Source organism: Myotis nattereri (assembly GCF_964212035.1).
Source record: "Myotis nattereri genome assembly, chromosome: 8".
NCBI lineage: Eukaryota > Metazoa > Chordata > Mammalia > Chiroptera > Vespertilionidae > Myotis > Myotis nattereri.
In genome coordinates, this window is record NC_138083.1 from 92,721,978 (window position 1) to 92,741,404 (window position 19,427).

General features: G+C 57.5%; 1 protein-coding gene across 1 annotated transcript in view; it reads left to right on the top strand.

Annotated features, from left to right (window-relative positions):
• Positions 1–18,978: 18,978 nt before the first annotated feature.
• The window catches only part of KCTD1 (potassium channel tetramerization domain containing 1), a 68,648-nt gene continuing 68,199 nt past the window's right edge, over positions 18,979–19,427 (top strand). The window contains exon 1 of the mRNA XM_081097437.1: positions 18,979–19,019. The gene's annotated coding sequence lies outside the window, so the exon portion shown is untranslated. The remainder of the gene's footprint in view (positions 19,020–19,427) is intronic.

A 19,427-nucleotide genomic window follows, 5' to 3' on the forward strand; every position in this document is an offset into this window, starting at 1 on the left:
GGCCAAGCGGGTGGGGCCAACTCACAGGCCACCTGCCGCGCTTACACCTTCAACAGTGACCCTCTCCCCCCAAGCCCAGACCAAAGTTTCTTGTCAAAAAAAGAAAAAAGAAAGAAAAGAACTCTGTTTATTTTCACTGAGAAAATACATTTGCAAGTGGCCTTAGATTGTCTTTCTCTTTTTTATCTTTATTGTTGAAAATTTTACATAGGTCCGCTCTTTCCCCCCATTTACCTCTTCCAGCTGCCCCCACCCCGCCCCAGGCCCTCGCCACCCCATTGTCCGTGCCCACGGGTGATGCATCTATGCAGACAAGTTCACTGGTTGATGTCTTCCCACCCACCCTCCCTTGCCTTCCCTCTGAGGTTCGTCAGCCTGTTCCATGCTTCTGTGTCTCTGCGTCTATTTTTGTTCATCAGTTTATTTGGTTCATTAGATTCCAGATCTGAGTGAGATCATGCGATACTTGTCTTTCTCTGACGGGCTGACTTCGCTCGGCATAACGCTGCCCAGGTCCCCCCACGCGACCTTGGGTTTCCCCAGCCAGCAGTGCCAGCAAAGGCCAGGCCGGCACCAGCGGGTCCAGGGCTGCACGGGTGCACCAGGGCTCTGCTGGCGTCCTGTGGGGTCCAGTCTCTAAGGCGAATGAGCAGCAGCAGGTGACTTACGAATCCACGGGGGCAGGGCGTGGCCCTGATGAAGTTCTCCGTGGATCGCGTATTATTTTTTACTTGTATTGTTCTGCTACAGTGTCACGGTTTTACATGTAACGATTACATAAATGACTGCCTTTACACCCTACCCACCTCATTTTTCTGGGTTGTTTTTTGTGTTTTTATGTTGAAGGAGAAAAAAATACTTTAAAGTTCACGAGCTGGCCCGTTTCTATTTGTTAACTCCTCCACTCTTTCCCACCTGATAATTCCACTTGCGCTGCTGTGGCTGTGCTTGGGGTTTCACTCACCGTCACTGCGTGGAATCTGCTCATCTTGCCGGGGAGGGAATGAATTCCCAAGGGGCCTGGTAAGAGCATGATCTAAAATGTCCTAAATTAAAATCTTATACATGTCTAAGAAAGTAAGGTCTTGACTATCTTTTAAAATAGATATTAATATATACATATACATATATTTATGTATTTTTTATAATTAAGTATATTTTGATTGATTTCAGAGAGGAAGGGGGAGAGAGAGATAGAAACATCAATGATGAGAGAGAATCACTGATCAGCTGCCTCCTGCACGCCCTCTACTGGGGATCGAGCCTACAACCCGGGCCTGTGCCCTTGACCTGAAAGCAACCGTGACCTCCGGGTTCCTAGGTTGACACTCAACCCTTGTGCCACACTGGCTGGGCAAGATCTTGACTAACTTGATTTTGGTTACATGCACAATATTTTTTTCTGAAAATAGTTGGTTATCTTCTAATGGACTCAGAGAGAAAGAGAGAGGGAGAGGTAGAGAGAGGACAGTTTTTGTAACATAGATGAGAAGTCGCAGCCAGGGACTCCACACTGTACTCAGCCCCTGTCTGCTGTGGTGACTGTGTCTCTAGAATGACAGCTGCCGTCTTTCCCACGTCACCGCTGAGGACGGCTCTCCCTGTGCAGCCACACCGTGCTCCCCCCTCGCCCTTTAGAAGGTGCGTTGGACTTGCAAATCGATTCCGATTTCACACCTGAGAATCAGTCACACGTTTCTGGAAACAGTGAGACATGCCTGGCGACTCGTTATCTTCACATAGGCCAGCAGAAACCGCCCAGTTCTTGTCCTGCGGATGTGTGTCCGAAAAGAGAGGGAGGTGGCTATTGCTTGGCAGGCGGGGCCGGGCGTGGGGTGGGGGGGGGGCGTGTAGGACCTGGGATCTCTCTAAAAAGTCACGTGTGGGATACGAGGCGGCTACTAGCATCAAGGGCAGCCTGACGGGCACAGACCTCGGGGGCGAGGGCTGGCAGAGGCCCCTGCAGGGTCTCCCTCTCCCCTCGCTCCCGGGGCCTCCGACAGCAGAGGAGCCGCCCCTGGTGCGTGGTCACAGGAGCGCCCCGTCCCGGCACAGCTGTGGTCTGGCCCAGCCCCGGACACAGGCCACAGGCCGGCGCCTGGTGGGAAGGAGGAGATGCCCCTCACAGCCTCCCTTCCCTGGACGCCTCGCCCAGCCCTGGGTGTGGAATCGCTGCCTGAGATTCTCCACACACCAGGGGACCTGCCAGGGTGGGGGCCGGGGCTTGGGGAGGAGACCACAGGGCCTGAGTCACGTGGGTCCCGGAGTGCCAGCCTCCTGCCTCCCGGCACCCAGGCTGCCACAGAGGCTGCAGGGACCGGCGCCGCCCCACCTGCGAATTCACCCCCAGCCACACTCAGGTGGGAGATCCGAACGCCACCGCCTCTGTGCACCCCCCCCCCCGCCCCTTCCCCCACCCCCGCCTCTGTGCACCCCCTCCCCCAGGCAGCAGCAGCTCAGAACTGCTCCCCCGGAATGCTAACCAGCTGGTGGCCGCAGGCACAGGCTCTGGTGCTGGTTTCGGGAGCGGGAGGAGCTCCCTGGAACTGGTCTGGTGCCTCCGAGGCAGGTGTGGGCCTGGCGGGCGGAATGGCGGCCAGGAGAGCACAGCGGGGTGGGCGGGCAGGGCCCAGGCGGGCAGGACCCAGGCGGGCAGGGCCCAGGTGGGCAGGGCCCAGGCGGGCAGGACCCAGGCGGGCAGGACCCAGGCGGGCAGGGCCCAGGCGGGCAGGACCCAGGCGGGCAGGGCCCAGGCGGGCAGGACCCAGGCGGGCAGGGCCCAGGTGGGCAGGACCCAGGCGGGCAGGACCCAGGCGGGCAGGGCCACTCCGGCCTCCCTGCTGGGCCACTGGCAGCGCCAGGATCCTGGACAGACCGCACAACCTTGGAAATCAGCATGTCAGGAAGAAAAACGCTTAAAAATGCCAAAATCCTCCGCGGACTGAATTGAGGAGGAAATGATATTTACAGCCATTGGATCGCATCTCCAAGTGGCAGCCGTGGGCGCGGACTCAGTTCAACCCACGACTGTTGTTCCCGACGCTGTGCCCTGGGGACCGTCTGAGGAAACAGACGGACTGTGTCCCGCGGGTCAGACAAGAAGCCATCCTGGAAGAACGGCAACGAACACCGAGAAGGAGACAGGCTTCCCCGAAGGAGAGCTGACGGTGCCACACACCCGCGAGAAAGCCACTCGGGGCCGAGGCGCTCTCTGCACGCAAACCCCTCAGCGATCACAGGGCAGCAGCGCCCGTGGACTGGGACAGGCCTCCTGTGGCCTCTGCCGGCCGATTTCAGAGCTTAGCGGCCGCTGCCGGCTAATCCTCGGTATTAAGCCTGCCGCGGACATCTCCATGTGAAAAAAAATAAAAGATCGGTGCCGACACCAGCCTCCCCCAGGGGAGAGGAGAGGCTCCGGAGCCACGCCTGCTCACCCCGCACAGCAGGGAGCAGCGAGGCAAAGCAGGGGAGTTTATTCTGAAAAGTCAGCGGACCCAGAAGGGTCGCACCGACGCCCACACCGGGCAGTCCCTGGAAAGAGGGGTGCGTGTACTTCCTGCAGGTGGCGTGAGGCTCTGCAGGCCGGGGCGTCCTGGGGGCATCCCCTGGCCCTGCCAGGCCCCTCCGCTCGCTTGGGGGAGAAGGCTGTTTCACTTTCCAACAGAGAAGCCCTTCCTCCCAGGCTCACACACAGAGGACGATGCCGGTTTCGCTTCCATGACCTGCTCTAGGCGGGCCACCGAGTCAGCCCCGAGTCCTTTGATGGTGCCCCTCCCAACCACCCTCGGAGGAACGGAAAGGTTATGAATGAAAGAATGCGATTGTTTGCAAAAATGAAGTGACCCGGTGCCAGAGATGGAGCTGATCTGGAACAGGCCGGGCCCCTAATTACACAGTAACCTGACACCTCGCACTTCCCTCCCCTGGCAGCCCTGGCCTTCAAAGGGCCTCGCCAAGGCCCGCGAATTCCTCGCCTCCCTCCTCGCCTCCCTCCTCTCATCTGCGCCCGAAATAGCTCCTCTTTACAGAAAAGCTGTTCTGACGCTTGGGAACACTCATCGCGTCCTTCCGGGGCTCACGCACGGCCCTCCTTCCCGGCGGTGCTCCGGGTGGCTCCTTGTGCCTGGTTTTGAGCAGATATTGTACATTCTACCAACCTGGGAAACTGTACCCCTGAAAGTGGTGGTTCACCGAGCCTTGCTGTGGGGGTATTATAATTTATAATAAAATATCCAAGTGCCGGGCCAGTTTGGCTCCGTGGATAGAGCGTCGGCCTGCAGACTGAAGGGCCCCAGGTTCAAATCCGGTCAAAGGCATATGCCCGGGTTGCGGGCTCGCTCCCCAATGGGGGCGTGCAGGAGGCAGCTGATCAATGATTCCCTCTCATCAATGATGGTTCTCTCTCCCTCTCCCTCCTCTCTGAAATCAATGACGATATTTTAAAATAAATAAGTAAGTAAATAAATATGGAAGGGACAGCATAGGGCAGCGAGCAGGAGGCTTCAGGAACGCCTCTGGGACGTGTGAGCGGGTGCAGGAAGGTGTCAGTGTGTAGGGGGGAAGGCGTCCGAGGCCGAAGGGAGCGTGAGGACAGAGCCCAGGACGTGCAGGGGCACTGATGGTGCAGACTCGGGGCAGTAAGCCGGAGCCAGGCTGGAGGTGGGTCAAGGTCACCGGGGTGACCTAGAAGAGGACCTCGCTCAGGGTCGCACAGCTGGGAAGTGACACAGCCATGAGTTAAACCTGGCAGTCTGGCTGAGTCCATCGTGCTCAGTCCAATGGTCACCTCACTGCCCGCCCTGGACAGAAACTAAGATGGATACAGGGCCCGGCCCACTCCGAGGTTGAGCGTCGGCCTAGGAACCAGGAGGTCACGGTTCAGTTCCCGGTCAGGGCACAGGCCCAGGTTGTGGTGGGGAATGTGTAGGAGGCAGCTGATCAAAGATTCTCTCTCATCATTGATGTTTCTCTCTCTCTCTCCTCCTCTCCCTTCCTCTCTGAAGTCAATAAAAATATATATTTTTAAACAGATGGATACAAGGAACTCACAGCCTACTGGGTGATATAGGCAAGTACATTCACATTTACAGTATATGCAACAGACATCTATTGACTATCTTCTATGTGCCAGTAGCTATGCCAGGCAACGTGAACTTAAAAAAAAATAAGTTTCTCTTTTAATGAAGGCCAAGGAGTCTGGTTAAGGAGAGAATAGCAATTACATACATGCAACTGCGAAGACCTGGGTCTGCCCAGAAATGCCAGGAAGCGCAGGGGAGACTGGCTGTCAGGAGGCGGAGAAGGTGCCAGAATACCGGAGTGGACACGGGAGGCTCACGAGTTGGCGGACAGTGCCGGTATTGCCCAGGGTCATGGTCAGTGCTGGCGTCCATTAGGGACGCAGTGTGCCGGGCACTGTCTTAAGCGCTTTTTCCCATTAACTCACATTTACTCGTCACCACAATCCCCCACGCTCCCAGCAAACCACAGACAGAGGCGTGGGGAATTCTACCCAAGGCCACGCAGCACAGAATCGTAGAGCCAGACTTGGAATCCAAGTCGTCTGACACAGAGCCCAAGCCCATAACCGCTCCGAGACTCCCAGCAGGCGGGGGCCCCAAGCCTGGCGGGTCAGGGAAGGCACCCAAGACGGGTGCTGCCTGCCATCATGCCACCAAGGTCTCGGGGCCAGCCACTGAGCGAGGGGACGAAGAGGCTGGCCAGGGGAGCCCCCAGTTCATGCAGGACGAGAGGCGACCAGTTTCAAGGAGAAGCAGCTGGTCTGGCAGCCGGAGGGGGTGGGGTGCTGGGGGCGCAGGGGCCCCTGAAGGAGCAGGCAGGGAGCACCCTTAGGCTGGGCTGGTTGGTTGCCAAGGAATAGACACTCACACGAGTTCAAGGACACAAAGGCACCCATGGACACCAAGCAGAAGCAGCTCATGGCAGCACGAGCGGCTCCCCTTCCGCGGGAGGCACGGCCTCCGCCTCAGCTCCCCCTGCGCCCCCTGTGTCACAGACTGGGAGGCGGGGCGGGGCCTGCATGCAGGGGATGGTGTTGGAGCTGCAGGGCAGGAGCCCAAAGGGGCAGGTGTGACTCACTCATGAGGAACAGCGAAGGGGACTCCTGGTGCCTAACCTGGGTGCAGAGACAGGGCATACGGCAGGGGAGAGGTGTGGAGGGTGTTGGCAACTGAATTCTGCCCCCCCCCCCCCCCACACACACACAATGCAGAGAGGTTGGAGTCCCAGCTCCCAGTGTGGCTGCACATGGAGAGTGGGTCTTTAAGGAGGTAACTAGTTAAATGAAGTCATAAGGGTGGGGCCAATAGGACTAGTGAGAGAGAGAGAGAGAGAGAGAGAGAGAGAGACCAGAGACCTATCTCTCACACCCACATGCACAGAGAAGAACCCATGTGCGGACACAGAGAGAAGGCAGCGCCTACAAACCAGGAAGAGAGGCCTCACCAGAAACCACCCTGATGGCCCGTGATCTGGGACCTCAAGCTTCCCCACCTGTGAGAAAATAAACTCCCGTCATTCAGTCTACCCCGTCCACGGTGTTTTATTATGACAGCTCTGGCTAACACCGAGGGAAAGACAGTTCATTCACACGTGGATGAAGACACAGGAGGTGGACTGAAGGCAAGCCAACTGAGCTAGAATCGCTGGGGCGTGGTGCTTCAGTGGAAAGAGAAGGCAAGAAGGAGTGTGGAGGAGGAGGAGGAGGAGGAGGAGGAGGAACAGGAAGAGGAAGACGAAGAGGAGGAGGAGGAAGGGATGTTGTCCGGGTTCCGGCCTTGCACAGCGGGTGAATTGTGGTGACGCTCACTGAGTCTGAGTTTGGGTGCTGGACCTGGGCAGGCAGTGTAAGTGTAGTTAGGATTTCTTGGTTGTCAGGAGGAGAAATTTAACGGTAGGAAATTAGGGGGACTATAACGGAAGTGGAACCGCATTAAAAACCAAGGTCAGGGTTTTTCCAACAAATGAACTCAGTTACATTCGAATTCTTCACTCGTTTAATGCAGTGCCTTAGAGATCATTCCACTCCGCAGGCACAAACCTGCATTATTCTTTGTCGCTCCAGCTACTGTTCTATGGAACAGAGGAGACATCATCTATCTATTCACACCCACCTGCAGAGTTCGGTCGTATCCAGAGACACTTCACTGCAAACACCGCATCAGGCGCACCCCCGTACGTTTTCTCTGGGCGCAGCCTGGATTCCTGGCCGTGAACGGCTGGGTTGAAACGGATGTGCATTTTGTGTGCTGAGAGCGCCTGCCAAATTCCCTCTGAAAAGGCTGTACCGTGTACGCTTCTAGCAGGAGAGGATCCATGTACTGACTGCTTCATAACCCTATGCATGTTTCTTAAAACTACTTTGAGTCATGACCCCTTTAGATTCTGCCGGAAGCTCTGAGTCCTTGCTGTAGGGAAACACGAAGATGGGCACATACCGAGCCCTTTGCGGGTGCACAGGCCACCGGGGCTTCCCACCGCCTTATAGGAAGGACCCCTGAGTCGTGGTGTTGGAACGGGCCTCACGGTCTAGACCAGTGCATCAATCTCAGCTGCGAATTCGAATCACCCGGGGAGCTTTGGGAAATCCTGGGCCTGGCCACTTCCCAGACCCGTCTGAGCAGATTCTCTAGGGAACAGATCGAGGTAGCAGTATTTTTTTGCAAGTTTTCCGGGTGATTCTAACATGCACGCAATGGCAAGAACCATTGCCGCCTAGGAGAGGCCTGTAGAAAGATTAAATTAATAATGATAATGATAATAATAATAATAATAATAATGTGAAGGTAGAACAGGGGGAAGTGCACACGTTGCTCTCAGGGGCCCAGACACGGCTGCAGGAGCCTTCACTGTGATGAGGGGTGGGGCTGGGATCTGGCATGGATACCTATGTTCTCGCTGGGGAGATGTTCCAGGTGATTCTAAGGCGTGGCCAAGGCCAGAGTCCCGGTGCAGGGGAGGCCTGCTGGGGAGAAGGCTCCCTGAGGGGTGAGAGCAGAAGGAAGAAAAGTCAGATGCACCCGGAGAACTTGCAACTTCCCAGCCAAGGGCAAAAGGCAGCAGCAGCCCCCGCGGTGGCTCTGACCAGGGGCCTGGCCAGGGGGGCTGGGCAGCCGTCACCACCGGCTTCAAGCTGCCGTGGTGGGAGGAGGCTTCATGGAGCTGGATCCCTTTTTTTTTTTTAAGATCTTTCTTTACTTAAACTACATTTTTATTTATTTCAGAGAGAGGAAGAGAGAGAGGAGAGAGAGGGATAGAAATATCAATAAGAGAGAATCGTTGATCGGCTGCCTCCTGCACGCCCCCCACTGGGGATCGAGCCTGACACCCATGCCCGGGAATCGAACCATGACCTCCTGGTTCATAGGTCGTGGTTCAACCGCTGAGCTATAACAGCATTTTAAAAATGCAAGTTGACCCCAACCGCCCTGAAATCACAGGCAAAACCACGCATATGCATCTTCTGAGGAAGAGGTTTCACAACTTCCATTCGCTTTGCAGATGAATTCAGAGTGAGGGGGTGATCAGCCACAGAGGAAATGACGTCATTGCTCGTCAATTACATTAGCTGTCGAGGCCACGCCTCTCCAGGCGCGGTTCGGTCGGTACCGCGTGGTCGGCGCGGAGGGTACCAGCGCACATCCGTGGACTGGCCCCGGGACCTGCGCCGTCAGGCTCTCGGGAGCTGGCACCGAGGAACCTGCATTTAAGAGCGACTCCCTGGGTGGCTCTGGGTGATGCTGACGCGCTCTGAGCGTCACGAACCGCCTGGGCTTCCGTCTGGAAAGCCACCGGTTCCGAGACAGCGACGTGAGCGGGTGTGGAGCCCGTGGGGCACGGAAGCCCGGCCGGGCACACGTCGCCTTCCAGGACCGCCCACGCCCCACCTCGGCCGGGAGCCCGCTCCTGCCCCGGCGCCCCTGCAGGCGTGTTCTGTGTGCTTCCCACGCGGACAGCAGCCCTGAGTGAGGCTCGTCCTCAGGTCACAGCTCAGCCCCCCAGAGCTGCTGAGGACCAGGCCCGCTGCTCCCCTGGCACAGGGAGGGGAGGTGGCCACGGGGAAGGCAGCGGGAGGCCAGGTGGCCACGGGGAAGGCAGAGGGAGGCGAGGTGGCCACGGGGAAGGCAGCGGGAGGGGAGGTGGCCACGGGGAAGGCAGAGGGAGGCGAGGTGGCCACGGGGAAGGCAGCGGGAGGGGAGGTGGCCACGGGGAAGGCAGAGGGAGGCGAGGTGACCACGGGGAAGGTAGCGGGAGGCGAGGTGGCCACGGGGAAGGCAGAGGGAGGCGAGGTGGCCACGGGGAAGGCAGAGGGAGGCGAGGTGGCCACGGGGAAGGCAGCGGGAGGCGAGGTGACCACGGGGAAGGTAGCGGGAGGCGAGGTGACCACGGGGAAGGCAGCGGGAGGCGAGGTGACCACGGGGAAGGCAGCGGGAGGCGAGGTGACCACGGGGAAGGTAGCGGGAGGCGAGGTGGCCACGGGGAAGGCAGAGGGAGGCGAGGTGGCCACGGGGAAGGCAGAGGGAGGCGAGGTGGCCACGGTGAAGGCAGAGGGAGGGAAGGTGACCACGGGGAAGGCAGCGGGAGGCCAGGTGACCACGGGGAAGGCAGCGGGAGGCGAGGTGACCACGGGGAAGGCAGAGGGAGGCGAGGTGGCCACGGGGAAGGCAGAGGGAGGCGAGGTGGCCACGGGGAAGGCAGAGGGAGGGGACATGACCACGGGGAAGGCAGAGGGAGGCGAGGTGACCACGGGGAAGGCAGCGGGAGGCGAGGTGGCCACGGGGAAGGCAGCGGGAGGCAAGGTGGCCACGGGGAAGGCAGAGGGAGGCGAGGTGGCCACGGGGAAGGCAGTGGGAGGCGAGGTGGCCACGGGGAAGGCAGAGGGAGGCGAGGTGGCCACGGGGAAGGCAGAGGGAGGGGACATGACCACGGGGAAGGCAGCGGGAGGCGAGGTGACCACGGGGAAGGCAGAGGGAGGGGAGGTGACCACAGGGAAGGCAGCGGGAGGCGAGGTGACCACGGGGAAGGCAGAGGGAGGGGAGGTGACCACGGGGAAGGCAGCGGGAGGCGAGGTGACCACGGGGAAGGCAGCGGGAAACCCCTGACCACGTGAGCCTGGAGGCAGGCCAGGCATCTTCCTGGGAGAGCCTTCCCACCTCCCGCCTCTGCCCATGTGCTTGGCAGAGTTCACCCCCAAACGATGACGCATTTTGGGTGATGACTTCTGTTACATGCAGACCTTAGACCAATGATGGCGAACCTATGACACGCGTGTCAGAGGTGACACTCGAACTCATTTTTTTGGTTCATTTTTCTTTGTTAAATGGCGTTTAAATATATAAAATAAGTATCAAAAATATAAGTCTTTGTTTTACTATGGTTACAAATATAAAAAAATTTCTATATGTGACAGGCACCAGAGTTAAATTGGGGTTTTTCAAAATGCTGACACGCTGAGCTCAAAAGGTTCTCCGTCACTGCCTTAGACAGTAGCCACGTGGGACGGAGCTCATGGACATGCGCTGGAAGGGAAGGGCCTTCTCTGGGCGGAGGGAAGAGAACGGGAGGCCCTGGGCGGGCGAACTGTTGAGGATGCGTGCGCTGCAGGGTCCTGTCCAGGAGCGGGTGATGCGGGGCGGGTCATGTAGGCGCTCGGGTGTCCACTCCCCGGGAACATAGGAGTGGCCCTCGCCTGTACTCAGGAGAGCAGGTGAGAGTTCATGGGAAGGAGCCGCCGCAGCCAGCGTCACTGATGGGACCAGAGGGCGTACAGGGCATGTCTGTCTCCAGGGATCTGTGCTTTCCGAGCCTGCTCTCGGGAGAGTGACGGCTTCTATACACAGGGAAGAACGACAGAATCACAGCTTTGCTTCCTCTCTCTCTCTCTCTCTCTCTCTCTCTCTCTTCCTCTCTCTCTCTCTCTCTCTCTCTCTCTCTCTCTCTCTCTCTCTCTCTCTCGTTTTGTTAATCCTCAGCCAAGGATATTTTCCCATTGATTTTTAGAGAGAGTGGAAGGAGAGGGAGAGGCAGAGAGCACATCGATGTAAGAGAGGCCACCAATGGGTTGCCTCTTGCACGTACCCCAACCAGGGCCGGGAACCTACAACCGATTCACAAGGTATGTGAATCGAACCCGGGACCCTTCAGTCTGCAGCCGACGCTCTATCCACTGAGCAAGACAGGCTAGGGCTGCCTTTTCTTTTTATACTCAAGAGAAGGCGCCAGGAAGAGAGAAAAGACAGGAAAACAAGGAGACGCGCTCAGGCTCAGGGGAGTCTGCCTCCATTGCGAGTGATGGCAACATGGCCCCGGTCAGGCTCAGGGGAGTCTGCCTCTATTGCGAGTGATGGCAGCATGGCCCCGGGGCACCCCAGCCAAAGCGCAGGCGGCAGGAATCAGAAACTGAGGAACTGCTAGCCCTGGACTAGTGCCCGCCCCCCCCCCGGCCCCCCCCCCCCCCCCCCCGCTCTGCGCCCCCAGGTCCCAAAGCAGAGGGATAGGCCACTGTGTGCCTGCCCCGCCCCTGGAGGGCTGTCCTCCCCTGTCCGGCGCCAAGCCTGGGTCTCCGGCATCAAAGTAAAGAAATAGAACAAAGCCATCCAGGGCGTCTTTAAATATTCAGATGCGCCCCTCACGGCTAAATTAAGCTTTCCTAAGAAAAAGCAAGTCAATTAGTTCAAAATGTGGGTTAGTGCTTCTGGGTATTTAAAAGGGGATTTTTTTTTTTTCCTTTTTAGTTCATTTAGAAACATAGCCACGGGGCAGGCCTAGACCCGCTCCTCAGCACATCCCTGAATTGCCACCGGGTCCCAGATACTCAGTTCTGACATACAGAGCTTTGAGATCCGGTTCTCAAAGTCACAAAGGCGTGGCCATAGGAGCCGGGAGCGGATCCTGCTTTGCCCTTTTCCGTCACATCCTTCGTCTCCACCGTCCTAGGCGCCTGGCCCCGCTGCAGAACAGGCCTCCCTGTCTCCCTGGCCTCACTCAGGACCGCGAGCTCCCTAACGCCTGTGGGCAGAGGCAGATCTCCGCCATCCGGACAGGCGGCTGAGGCAGGACACTGCGCACACACTGAAACCCATCTGCCCAAGCTGTCTCCGTGCAATGAGCCCAACTGGACCAAAATGCGAATAGAATTCGGTATTTCTTACGAGGATGAATTGCCAGAGGCAATTTCTGGGCCCTAGAATATGACCGCTTTCGTGGCTTTCTTAAAAGGCTATCTCAATTGACATTGACAATAAAAAATATGAGAATAACGTTTTCATACCAATATTAGGGTATAAAGTGTTGCTGTTTTGTACATTATTGTTGGTTTTCTTTCACTTTTACTAAATTAATAGGCTATTTTTAAAAATATAGTAGATAGTTTCAGGGACATTTTATGTTTGGAGACAAATATAAATAGCTCCTCCATTATTTAAAATACACGTATTTGTTACAAGACATTAACACATATCTCCGTTTCCACCTTAATTAGTATTGCGGTGACACTGGAATAAAGGTCATTGAATAATAGGACTAACATCCACTTCAGTCCTACACACCCTTCAAAGCTACGTTACGAAGGTAAAGAAACTATTATTAATTTTACTTGAACGTTGACAGCCCTCACCCTGGACTTCTGTATTGAGCAGATGAAGTTTCGGTATCAGAATGTGAGGACAGCAGAACATCTGAGGCTCCACAAGAACACAACGGCCTTCCGGAAAACTGCGTTCCCCTCAGACTGCTGGCTTTACAAACGTCTAGGAGACCGGTGGGTGAGAAGATAATTATAGCGACCACGTAGCAACCAGAAACCAAAAACTCCTCTCCTGTCAATCCTTGTGTGAAGTTCAAGCTGACCTGCTTTTTGACAAAGCATCACAGATAAAAACAGGCAACTCTCTCCTCGCTCCCTCCCGGAGATGTAGCTGGGACAGCCCGGGGGTTTCAGCAGGAAACCTCTCCTTCTAGGCTGGTGGGTTTGTGGGCATTCCTTTGCCTCTAAACCAGGGGTGGGGAGCCTTTTTCCTGCCAAGGGCCATTTGGATCTTTAGAACATCACTTGAGGGCCATGCAGAATGACCAGCGTAAACAGTCGCCTGCCCTCTCTGGTCAAACATGTCATTAGCCTTGACTGGGCCAGACCAAATACGCAGCCCAGCCCGCGGGCCGGACATTCCTCATCCCTGCTCTAAACTTTCCTGTCATTCTTCCAAGACACAAGTGGGTCCCTACGCCCAGCAGCCCAAGAAAACAGTCCCAGTGTGTTAGGTGCCAAGTGGCAAAGGTGACGCTGCTTCTTGGGCCTGGCCCGCTGTGCTCAGGGCCCTGAACCTCGGTCCAAGATGATGCCAGCTCTCAAAGATTCCCAAGTCAGATGACACACGTATTTTAAGGAAGTTGTTCCCTTGAAGATTCCTTCCTTCCTTCCTTCCTTCCTTCCTTCCTTCCTTCCTTCCTTCCTTTCTTCCTCCCTCCCTCCCTCCCTCCCTCCCTCCCTCCTTCCTTTCTTCTTTCCTTCCCTTTCATTCTCTGGTTCCTAGAAGCTCAGTGTGGTCCAGGGACTCAAGCCTGGGCTGTGGGCCTCACTCTCCTGCCCAGTGAGGTCTGGGCAGCCTGGGCTCTGGGAGACCTGGCCGAGCAGCTCACCCTCTGGGAGGCTCCTGGCCTTGGTGTTTTGTTTATCACCAAGCCTTCAGAGCAAGAGCTAACCGTTGGATGTTTGCTAATGCTCCAGGCACTGGATTGCCTCCTTCACTAATATTAACCCATTCAACTCTCACAACAACCCTAGGATGGAGGGGCTATTATTATCATCATCCAGATAATAAAGTGGGAGAACTGAGACACGAAAGAGGGCCCCTGGTAAAGCCAAACCAGGCGTCAAAACCGGGCAGACTGGTTTCAAAGGTGAAGTTTTGAACCACTTGGCTGCACCCCCTTCCGTGGGGGTTAGCTCTCTCCACACATGCAGATGGCATATGTGTACGTTTACCGAGTGTCCACCGTGTGCCAGCCACATGCTCGGGAACTCTGCTGGCAGGGAACCAGGCCCGCCATGACCGATACGACATAGATCTTTCTCTTCTGGAGTTTTCTTCCTCCACTTTGTAGAGGTGGATGGCACGGGTTCTGTTTTCATCCGAGTTCAGAAAAACATTGCTCAAGACCATCTGCAATGGAAGTCCAAGGAATTCAGTAGTGAAACTCTGAGACCAAGACGTGTCAAACTAGCTTCAGTCTGAAGTCAAATTTAAGCTCCCAAATACTTGATGAGTCTTTTAGTGATTAAATCAAGAAAGCCTGGCCTGGGAGGGGTGAGGTAGAAACAAGTGATGAACTAAGAAATGACTTAAAGTGACGAACCAAAGGTTTCTCTGGCCTCTGCCCCCAGGATCCCATATAATTCCGTGAATTTATCAGTTTAAATCCTCCCCAAACCCCCTGTCTTTATACATAAATGCCTTCTTCCTCGATTCCTCACTCACTTCTGTAGTCACTTCCTCTCGTGCAGTGGTTCTCAACCTTCCAATGCTGCGACCCTTTAATACAGTTCCTCATGTTGTGGTGACCCCCAATTTCATGGTTACAAACTGAACATAATTAAAGCATAGTGATTAATCACAAAAACAATATGTAATTATATATGTGTTTTCCGATGGTCTTAGGCGACCCCTGTGAAAGGGTCGTTCGACCCCAAAAAGGGGTCGTGACCCACAGGTTGAGAACCGCTGCTCTAGTGTGTCCTGCCAGAGAGGGAATTCCTGGTAAGCAAACGGTAAACCAAAACAGTCATTACATTCTTTTTAACTTGCGAACAATAATGTTGCCTTGTAGTTACTTTTGTCCTCATTTTTTAAAATATATTTTTATCGATTTCAGAGAAGAAGAGAGAGAGAGAGAGAGAGAGAGAGAGAGAGAGAGAGAGAGAGAGAGAGAGAGAGAGAGAGAAACATCAATGATGAGAGAGAATCATTAATCAGCTGCCTCCTGCATGCCCCACATTGGGGATGGAGCCCACAACCCGGGCATGTGCCTTGACTGGGAATTGAACTGTGACCTCCTGGTTCATAGGTTGCTGCTCAACCACTGAGCCACACCAGCTGGACTGTCCTGATTTTTAAATGTAGACATTCAGATCCATGTTATTTTAAGATTTTTAACCAAGAAGTCTCTTGCCAAAGATAGGATTTCCCTAAAGCACAGAAGCTGTTCATTCCTTCCTTTCAGGGAAATGACAGGGGGTGGGGGGCAAGGAGTGGGGGGCCTCTGCAGGTCCCAGGCACCAGCCTAACCCACGAAGGCATATTGGTTTAGCAGAGGAACCAGGCAGATGAAGGATAACTATGTCAGTTACCTAACAGATAATGCTCAGAAGACTGGAAGCTGAGAGGAGGAAGAGCTGAGTATGTTTCGTGATAACTGTAACCTTCCCATAAGCGTGACCTGGAAATGGGAGTGGGTGGTTATAAATGAGGGGGAAACATTTGCAGTGTTTCCTTCCGGAACAATCATGTCACGACCTTCCAGTAATCTAAGAAACGGAGAAGCACTCATACACGGATGGTCCTTATAATGATGATCACAGGGACCAAAGATATGGTGCATCCTGTTGGAGTTGTGCACATCCTAGTGCAGATTCTAGTAAAGAGTCCTCGGACAGTCAAATAATTGCAACCAACGTTCCGCACAGCACTGGAATCATTGTTTTAAAAAATATATATTTCACTGATTTTTTCAGAGAGGAAAGGAGAGGGATAGAGTCAGGAACATCGATGAGAGAGAAACACGCATCAACTGCCTCCTGCACACGCCCCACTGGGGATGTGCCGGCAACCAAGGTACATGCCCTTGACCGGAATCGAACCTGGGACCCTTCAGTCCGCAGGCCGACGCTCTAGCCACTGAGCCGAACGGGCCAGGGCATGTAATCATTTTTCGATAAAGAAGGTATGCAGTCTGCACAGGAAATAAAGCAAGCTTCCTGTGCGTGGTGAGGGCGGGCTGGATGGACTTCAGGATGGGGAGAATGGAAGGCAGGGCTGGGCTGAGGGCAGAAGCCAGCCAGGATCGCCTCTCCCCCAAAATAAGCAGGAGAAAGCTTTGCTCAGTGTCTCAGGTGGAACTGCATGTGTGGAAGCACCGGATGCTATTAAGGGTCATTTATTAAACCTCCTTCATGAGCTCCCCTGTAACTTCGTATGGTTGGGTTTTTTAAAGTCAGCAGCTTGGGGAGGGGGGCGGACAGCGGTAGAGGAGTCAGTGGTAGGTTTACAGCCGCTCGGTTTTTCTGGTTCTTCCCGGTAAATACTAACCTCAAGAGGTGTTTTCCAACATGTGAGGACGTATCGTGATGGGCAGAGGATTTTGGAAGCGGGTCAAGGGCTGGCGCCAGGAGCCGACGCAGCCTCCGCGCGACCAGGGCCCGGCGCGCTCTCCAAGGAGCGTCGTTGGTCGGTAACGCAGGCGGGAGGCCTGCCGGTGGTTTGCAAACTGTCCAGGCAGCATCTGAAACGGCTGTTTTTCCAAGTCGGTTAAAAAGTGTCTTGCACTTGGAGGTTTTTTTGTTTTGGGGTGTGTGTGTGTGTGTGTGTGTGTGTGTGTGTGTGTGTTTTGGTTCTGCTAGTCTCCTCCCCCGCCCTCTGGCTTTTTCCAGCGGAGACCTGCCCTGGGGGGTATTTTGTCCTGGGAGCACAAAACTATTTTCTTTTCTGAACAGAAGTTGACGTCAACCGGAGCTGTTTTGGTTGCTTTGTTTCCCGGAGCGTCCAACCCAGCACATCGCCTCGGGGAAACTGCTGGCAACTCAAAGCAGCTTGCGGGGCGGGGAGGGGAGCTGGGGGCGGGGGACCCCCGCTGCCCGGCCCGCAGATGTGGGGAGCGCCTGGCTCCCGGGGGCATGAGTCCCCGGCGGAGGCGGGGGCGGAGGCGGCGGGGCCGGGAGCACAGCCCCTTGGGCCCCTGCTCTGGCGCCGAGGGCCGAGGGCGCAGTCCTGGTGGGTGACTTGCAGGCTCCCACCTGAGCTCTCAGCCGCGGAAACTCCCCACCCGCCCGAGCGAGCGAGCGTGGTGGCCGGAAAGGCCGGGAGCGCCTGGGACCGCGGGCCACCCCTCCCCAAGGGGCCGTGCGCCTGGTGGGTGCCAGCGCGGGTGCGCGGGGCCGCGCGTGGGCAGCTCGCCTCGCTGCTCAGGGCCTGGGCTCCGGGAAAGAAACGCCTTTGACTGATTTCGGGGCGACAGTGAATCAGTTTGATCAAAGCCGGCCGCACACCAGAGACGGTCCCCTAGGAGGAGGGTTTTCTGTAGGGAGCAGGGCGGATGGGAGAGAGAGAGAGAGAGAGAGAGAGAGAGAGAGAGAGAGAGAGTGAGTTTCCCCGAGGAGCGGGAGGGGCCGAGAGGCAGGGACCTGCTCTGACTTGCTCGCACCTGGCGCTGTTTCCCCGACGCTCCCCTGCGCCCCAGGCCGACAGCCGCGGACGACAGGGCTGGTCCGCAGAGACACGATCGCACCATCCGCTCCCACCGCACCATCCGCTCTCACTCAGGCGCTCCCGCGGCCCAGAGACCTAGTTCTGGCTTCTTTCCTTTTCCTTTTTGTTAAAAATTACAAACTGACGGATGCGTTTCTATTGATGAGTAAAATGATAAACTGCCCAGAAGGGGGGGGGGGCATGGGCAATTGACAAGACTCCCGCGGATGAACCGCATAGAACTGGGACAGGGAGGCAAACCCCAGGCGGATGCCAGGAGCTGGCGAGGCTGCCTCCCGAGAGGGCCGGTCCAGGCCCAGGCCCGCCAGGCTCCGGGGCCCTCGTTCCGTCGGTTTCCCTGGCCCCTGGGGCTCGGAGCGGCCCGCACTCCAGGGGACCCTCGGGCTGCGGGGGGAGGAGAAAGCGAGGATGCCATCCTAGCTCCGGAGGTGGCCGGGCTGTGATGCCCGAGCCAGCAGCCGCGCTCCCGGGCGGCTCTGGAGGCGCTGCCCTGGGCCGGGACCGCGGGAGGCGGCGACGCCAGGGCGCGCCGGGGGCGGGCATTTGGCTGGAAATGGGGCCGCGTCTCCCCTGGGAAAGCGGGGCCTGCCGAGCTCTCTGGCCGCCTTTCCAGTTTCGCAGGTGCCCGCCCCCGTGCGCCGAAGGCAGCGCAGCCCCGAGGGCGAAACCGATGGCGGTTGGCAAACTTGGAAGGAGAACGCGCCCAGGACCCGACCGGCTGGAAGAGGGACGGGAGTGGGGGCGGCCGAGACCCAAGTTCACCCTCCCCGCCCGCTCGTCCGACGGGCCTGGGGGGCTTAGGGACGGACGTGGCTCCCACCGGGCCGGGCGCTCGCCAGCGGGAGCGGTGCCAGTTTGCTCCGAAACCGGGAGGGCGGAGGCCGGGGCCGGCGGGGAGGGTCCCCCGGGGTCCCGCGCGCCTCTCCCCGCAGCTCCCCTCCCGCCGCCCCTCCCGCCTGGCTCCCTCGCTGCTTCCCCGGGCGGGCTGGACCCGCGCGGACTTGCCCCGGACCTGCGGGGAGCGCCCCGGGTCCTTAATGACAGCTTGAAAGCGGCTGTTGGAAAAGTCGAAAGGGATGAGGCGGACGCGGGGCGTGTTTCGCTCCTTTGCAAGAGTCGAAAAGGGAGCTGGGAGCTGCGCGCTGGCCCCAGGCCCCCGCGCCTCGCCGCCAGCAAGTAGGTGGGGGAGCCGCCGCCAGCCCCGTCCCGCTCCCAAGCCTCGCCCGCTGCGCCCTGGCCGCGGGCGCCGAGAGGGTGCGGGGCCCGCGGTGCCTCCTCCGCCCTGCGCACTGCCCTGCCTGCGCCACTCCGCTCCGGGCGGCCCCAGACGCGGGCCTCTCCGCGCAGCACCCGCGGCCCGCCGGGCGCAGCCGCCTCCCCGCACCCCGGCTCCGGGGGGCCATGAGGGGGCGGTGGAAGGGGCACTGCTCCTCGGGCATTACTTAGAGACGCCGGACCGCCCCGCCCTCCCGCCCGCCCGCCCTCTCTCCCGCCCGGGCCCGCGCGCCACTCCGCCAGAGGGTAAGTCGGGAGTGCTTCACCCCCTCCGACAGCTCTCCCTCCCCTTCCCCCCCTCCCCACCCATCAAAGTTTTCTGAACCGTGGGGCGATGGGTGGAGGAGGAAGAGGGTCCAGCCAGCCTCCGTCCGTCCTTCCCCTCGCGGGGTCTAACTTTCCCCACCGCCCCTCCATCCCCCGCGGAGCCGCGCGGCGAGCTGACAATTGGAGCGCGGCTCCTTTAAGAGCCCGGCTGTGCCTCCCGGTAGCTGAAGGTCATTAAACACAAAAGCGCTCGGCGCTGCGGTCCAATATAGCGCATGCGCCCTGCCCGGGGACTGGCAGGGAGACGGCAATATGGCGAGAATGCCTGGCCGCGGGGACTGGAGCACCAGCGCGGGCGGCAGCGCCACCGCCGCCGCCGAGAACAAT